Source organism: Nicotiana tabacum, chromosome 20 (assembly GCF_000715075.1).
Source record: "Nicotiana tabacum cultivar K326 chromosome 20, ASM71507v2, whole genome shotgun sequence".
Taxonomy (NCBI): domain Eukaryota; kingdom Viridiplantae; phylum Streptophyta; class Magnoliopsida; order Solanales; family Solanaceae; genus Nicotiana; species Nicotiana tabacum.
Window position 1 is genome coordinate 151656542 of NC_134099.1, and position 6139 is coordinate 151662680.

The window sequence follows — 6139 nt, forward strand, 5'->3', positions numbered from 1 at the left end:
CAAATAGGCCAAACACCCCTTCTCGACCATACAACAAGCCTTCACATACGAGACAACACTACGGGTAGAATGACCAGGAGTCCCTCTCCACTCTAAGAGAGACATACCCGGTAAAGCTAAGGTCACAGTCTTAGAATGGCAATCCAATATAGCGTGGTAAGGTGATAACCAGTCCATCCCTAATATAACATCGAAGTCGACCATGTCTAAAAGTAACAAATCTACACGAGTCTCGAGACCCCCAATCACCACAATACAAGAACGATGGACTCGATCAACCATGATAGAATCACCCATCGGTGTGGACACATAAACAGGAATACCCAACGAATCACTAGGCATGACCGGATACGATGCAAAATAAGATGAAACATACGAGTATGTGGACCCTGGATCAAATAACACTGAAGCATCTCTATCACAAACCAGAATAGTACCTATGATCACCGCATCTGAAGCCTCAGCCTCAGGCCTGGCTGGAAGAGCATAACATCGGGGCTGAGCCCCACCACCTTGGACTACCTCTCTGGGATGGCCTGCAGCTGACTAGCCTCCACCTCTAGCGGTCTGGGCTCCACCTCTAAATCCTCTACCTCCACCTCTAGCACCTCTACCCCCACCTCTAGCTGGTTGGGCGAGCTATGGAACACCTGGTGCCTGAACCATAGTATGAGGATCCTGCTGCTACAACTGAGTGCCCTCCAACCTCGGACAAGCGCTCCGGATATGACCATACTCACCACACTCATAACATCCGCCTGAATGCTGCGGCTGAGGAAACTAACATTGACCCTGGTGACCTGAATGACCACCTCGAAAACTCTGAAGTGGCGGTGCACTGATGGGAGCTGGTGGTGCGCTGTAAGGCTACTAATCAGAATAATGCATCTAAGAACCACGACCACCTGAAGTACCATGAGAGACCTGGAGAACTGACTAAAAAGGCCTAGGGGGATGGCCTCTACCATGTGAATCTCTACCTCCAGATGAGGCATCACTGAATCTACCTGAATGACGGGGCCTCTTATCCGAACCATGACCACCTCTCTATGACAGGACCATCTCCACTCTACGGGCCACATTGGCTGCCTCTTAAAAAGTGATCTCACTCCCAGCCTCCCTAACCATCTGAAGGCGAATCGGCTGAATAAGACCATCAATAAATCTCATCACCCTCTCTCTCTCTCTCTCTCGGTAGGAAGTATGACAAGAGCATGGCGAGCTAAGTCGATGAACCTGGTCTCATACTGGGTAACCGTCATAGAACCCTGCTGGAGGCGCTGAAACTGCCTCCGATAAGCCTTTCACTGAGTAATGGGGAGAAACTTCTCCAGAAATAGCTGTGTAAACTAATCCCAAGTCAAGGCTGGCGATCCGGTTGGTCTAGCTAAGCAATAATCCCTCCACCAAGTCTTGGCGGATCCAGACAGGCGAAATATAGCAAAATCGACCCCATTGGTCTTGACAATACCCATGTTCTTGAGAACCTCGTGACAACTGTCTAGATAATCCTGGGGATCCTCAGTAGATACACCACTGAAAGTGGAAGTGAAGAGCTTGGTGAACCTATCCAGCCTCCACAAAGCATCGACAAACATAGACGCTCCATCACCGGTCTGAGCTACTACACCTGGCTGAACTGCTCCAACTGGCTGAACCGTTGGAGTCTGAATCTGAGGAGCTACCTGCTCCGGAGTGTGAGTAGCAGGAGTCTGGGCCCCTCCTCCAGCCTGAGAGATGGCTGGTGCTACAGGAAGTAAGCCCGCTTGGGTGACACTATCCATAAGGCCCACTAATTGGACAAGAGCATCTTGAAGAACTGGGGTAGCAATAAACCCCCTAGGACCTGAGTTGGGCCCACCGGAGCTGCTGGGGCTAGAACCTCGTCATCAAAGTCAACCTGAGGCTCCGCTATTGGGGCTGCTGCTCGGGGCTGAGCTCTACCCATACCTCGGCCTCTGGCATGGCCTCGCCCTTGCCCTCTGCCCCTCGTGGGAGCTACTGCTTGGGGCTCAGGCTGTTGAGCGATAGATGAGGAAGCGCGTGTTCTTGCCATTTGCGAAAGAACAGAGTAGAAGTTCAATTAGCATCGAGAAATAAAACCGCACGACGAGAAAGAACAAATGTGAAGTTTTCCTAACTCTGTAGCCTCTAGGGGATAAATACAAACGTCTCCGTACCAATCCCTCAGACTCTACTGAGCCTGTCTCTGAATTGTGAGACCTATGTAACCTAGAGCTCTGATACCAACTTGTCACGACCCGGAATTCCCACCCTTGGGAGTCGTGATGGCGCCTACTCGTAGAAGCTAGGCAAGTCATGAACTTAGAAACCATTAACTCATTCATTTTTGTACATGTTTAGCCAGTTAAATTATCCATAATTAAGCATTTAAATGACAGCGGAAAATAAAATTTAGCGAAAGTCTTAAATAAATGTGAAACCCAAATATCTAGAAACCAATACATGTCTCTACCAGAACCTGGTGTCACAACATCCACGGACTACTAAGAGTACTAAATACAACAGTCTGAAAGAAATATAGCACTGTTTGTCTCGAATACATGAGATAACAGAATATGAAATAAGATAGAGGAGACGTCGGGCCTGCGAATGCCTGCAGGGCTACCTTGGTGTTTGGGTGGACTGAAGGCTGGCTCCCGAACTACTGCTGCTGACCAAAGGCTACTCCGGTATCGGCACAAGAGTGCAGAGTGTAGTATCAGCACAACCGACCCCAAATGCTGGTAAGTGCCTGGCCTAACCCCGGCGAGGTAGTGACGAGGGTAGGACCAGACTCCAGATAAACATGTGCAATTATATAATATACAACAAAAATATAAACAGGTAATAATGGTTTAAAAGGGAGGGGGGAACATGCTTCGGGAAAACATACCAATTCTATCAAAAACTTAATAAAGTATGAAAGAACACTCGATGTCTACAATCAATACGATAACAATATTGTTGCAGCGCGCAACCCGATCCCTTTTCATTTAACCTTGTTGCAGCGTGCAACCCGATCCACATATATAATCTGTTGCGGCGTGCAACCCGATCCAATATAATATCTGTTGCAGCGTGCAACCCGATCCATATATATAATTGTTGCGGCGTGCAACCTAATCCAATATAATATCTGTTGTGGCGTGCAACTCCATCCAATATAATATCTCTATTGCTGCGTGCAACCCGATCCATATAATATATTTGTTGCGGCATGCAACCCGATCCAATATACATATATATATAACACAATAAAAATATTTCGGCGCGCAACCCGTTCCAAATATACAGCTTACAGTGATCATAACAATAGTCCCAGCAAGGGATTTAACCATAAATTACACGATCCCGGCAAGGGAACTCAACAGTACAAGTACGTACGTCTCGGTAAGGGAGAGTCAGCTATAACCAATCTCAACTCAACTCCTATTTATCTCTATTTCTACCATTTCTAGCTTATAAGTAACTTTCACGAAAATAAACTAAGTCCTTGCTCAATACCACGGTTCTACTCACTACTCCAACCACATTATCATTCAGGAATACAACAAGTATCAATTTAAGATTCACGGTCATGCTCGACACCAATGTATAGATACTCGTCACCATGCATATACGTCGTATTCAACAAGAACAAGTAGAAAATATGACTCAACTCCTAATCCCTCAAGCTAAGGTTAGACCGAACACTTACCTCAAACTTCCACGGCCAACTCAATCCTCAATTACCGCTTTTCCTCTCGAATTTGGCTCCAAATCAATTGTATCTATACATAAATGACTTCATAACATCAATAAATGCTAAACAATTCGAATTAAATGCCTAATTATAGCTTTCCAATCATTCTTCCCAAAAACCCAAAAATCGACCCCGGACCCGCTTGGTCAAAACACGAGGTTCGGACCAAAATCAAATCACCATTCACCCACGAGCCCAAATATATAATTATTTCCAGAATTCGACCCCAAAACGAGGCCTAATCACAATTAATTAAAAAGCCCTAACTGTACCCAAATCCCTAATTTTCTATCCTTAATCATATGCTTTAGGTCTAGAAATTCAATAGATGTTGATGAAAATGGAAGAAAACGAGTTAAAAATTACTTACCCAAGAAGTTTTGGTGAAAAAGTGCTTCAAGGATCGCCTAGGAGCTTTGGAGAAAAAGAAGTTTTGTAAAATTTTGAGAAATCCCGTTAGTTTTCTGTTTTTGGGTCTTTAAAATAACTAGGCGAAAATATGCATCGCGTTCGCGACAGACCCTTCGCGTTTGCGATGGGTAAGGCTGCAATAGCCTTCGCGTTCGCAGATAGCGGCTTGCGTTCGCAAAGCAGGAACTGCTCTAGCCTCGTGTTCGCGTTCAACAGACCGCGTTCGCGTTTAACAACTTGGTGACCCCTCCCCTCAACCTTACGCTTTCGCGAGTGGGAGGACGCATTCGCGAAGAGTCTCCCCCCTCAGCTTCGCGTTCGCGTCACAACCTTCGCATTCGCGAAGAAGACTTTGGGCACGTGGGATCTTTGCCTTACGTGTTCGCGAAGGGGACCATGCGAACGCGAAGGGTAAAATCCCTGGCACTGACTGTAGAAAATCTGCAACTTCTCTTAAACTCAAAACTTCCCGAAACACATCCGAAACACACCCGAGCCCTCGGGACTCCTAACCAAGCACACGTACTAACTCAACAACAGCATACGAACTTATCTGTGCAATAAAATAGCCAAAATAACCTCAAAACAATGAATCAAACCTCAAAATCAAAGGATTTTTCTCAAACTTCACAAAACATCGACTTTAGAAATTTAGGTCCGAATCACGTCAAACGGACTCCGTTTTCAACCAAATTTTTACAGAAATGACTTAAACCATATATAAGACCTGTACCGGGCGCCATAACCAAAATATGGTCCCGATACCACCATGTTCTAATCAGATTTCATTTCAAAATTCCATAAACATTTTCAAAAAATAATTTTTCTTAAAAAATTCATTTCTCGGGCTTGGGACCTTGAAATTTGATTTTGCGCATACACCCAAGTCCCATATTTTCCTAAAGACCCTCCGGGACCGTCAAATCACGGGTCCGGGTTTGTTTTCCAAAAATGTTGATCAAAGTCAAATTTACTCATTTTATAACCAAATTTCATTATTTTTCATAGAATTTCATATTTAAGCTTTCCGGCTATGCGCTGGACTGCGCACGCAAATCGAGACAACTCTAAATGAGGTTTTCAAGGCCTCGAAGACACAGAATTCAATTACAAGCAAGTGATGACCCTTTGGGTTGTCACAATATATATATATAAGAACATGAAGCGCTCGGAACACAGGGCCGGGTTCTTTTAGGTATTGATACATTTGTAGATTGATTCATCGGCTTATAACCTACTCAGATTCATCTTTGAATATTAAAAATAAAACGTCTCCACTTATATCAATTAATATGTTATAATTGATTCATCGACTTATAACCTAGTGACAAATGAATATAATTCATTAACTCTGTTATAATACAAATAATGAATACAGTAGCATATACTATAACATGTTATATATGTAGTTAAAGTAGCACGAAGTGTGTTATATATATATATATATATACACACACTAACATATACTATAACAAGTTATATATACATTATAGTATTACAGTGAAGTGTCTGTTGTGAGTGTGTGTGTGTCTATATATATATATATATATATAAGAACATAAAGCGCTAGGAACACAGGGTCGGGTTCTTTTAGGGATTGCTTAAATTGTAAATTGATTCATCGACTTATAACCTACTCAGATGCATCTTTGAATATTAAAAACAAAACGTCTCGACTTATATCAATTAATATGTTATAATTGATTCATCGACTTATAACCTAGTGATGAATGAATGTAATTCATTAACTCTGTTATAATACAAATAATGAATACTATTATATCAATTAATAGAATAATATTATATTGGTTTATCAATTCATTAATTATTCGTACGTAGTAATGTATAAGATTGATCATCAATTACAATATAGTTTATGCGTGTGTATGAAATTACTCATATACTTAAATATAACTTAAAAAATTCCTTTACATACATGCTATTATAATATATATATATATATATATATATATATATATATAC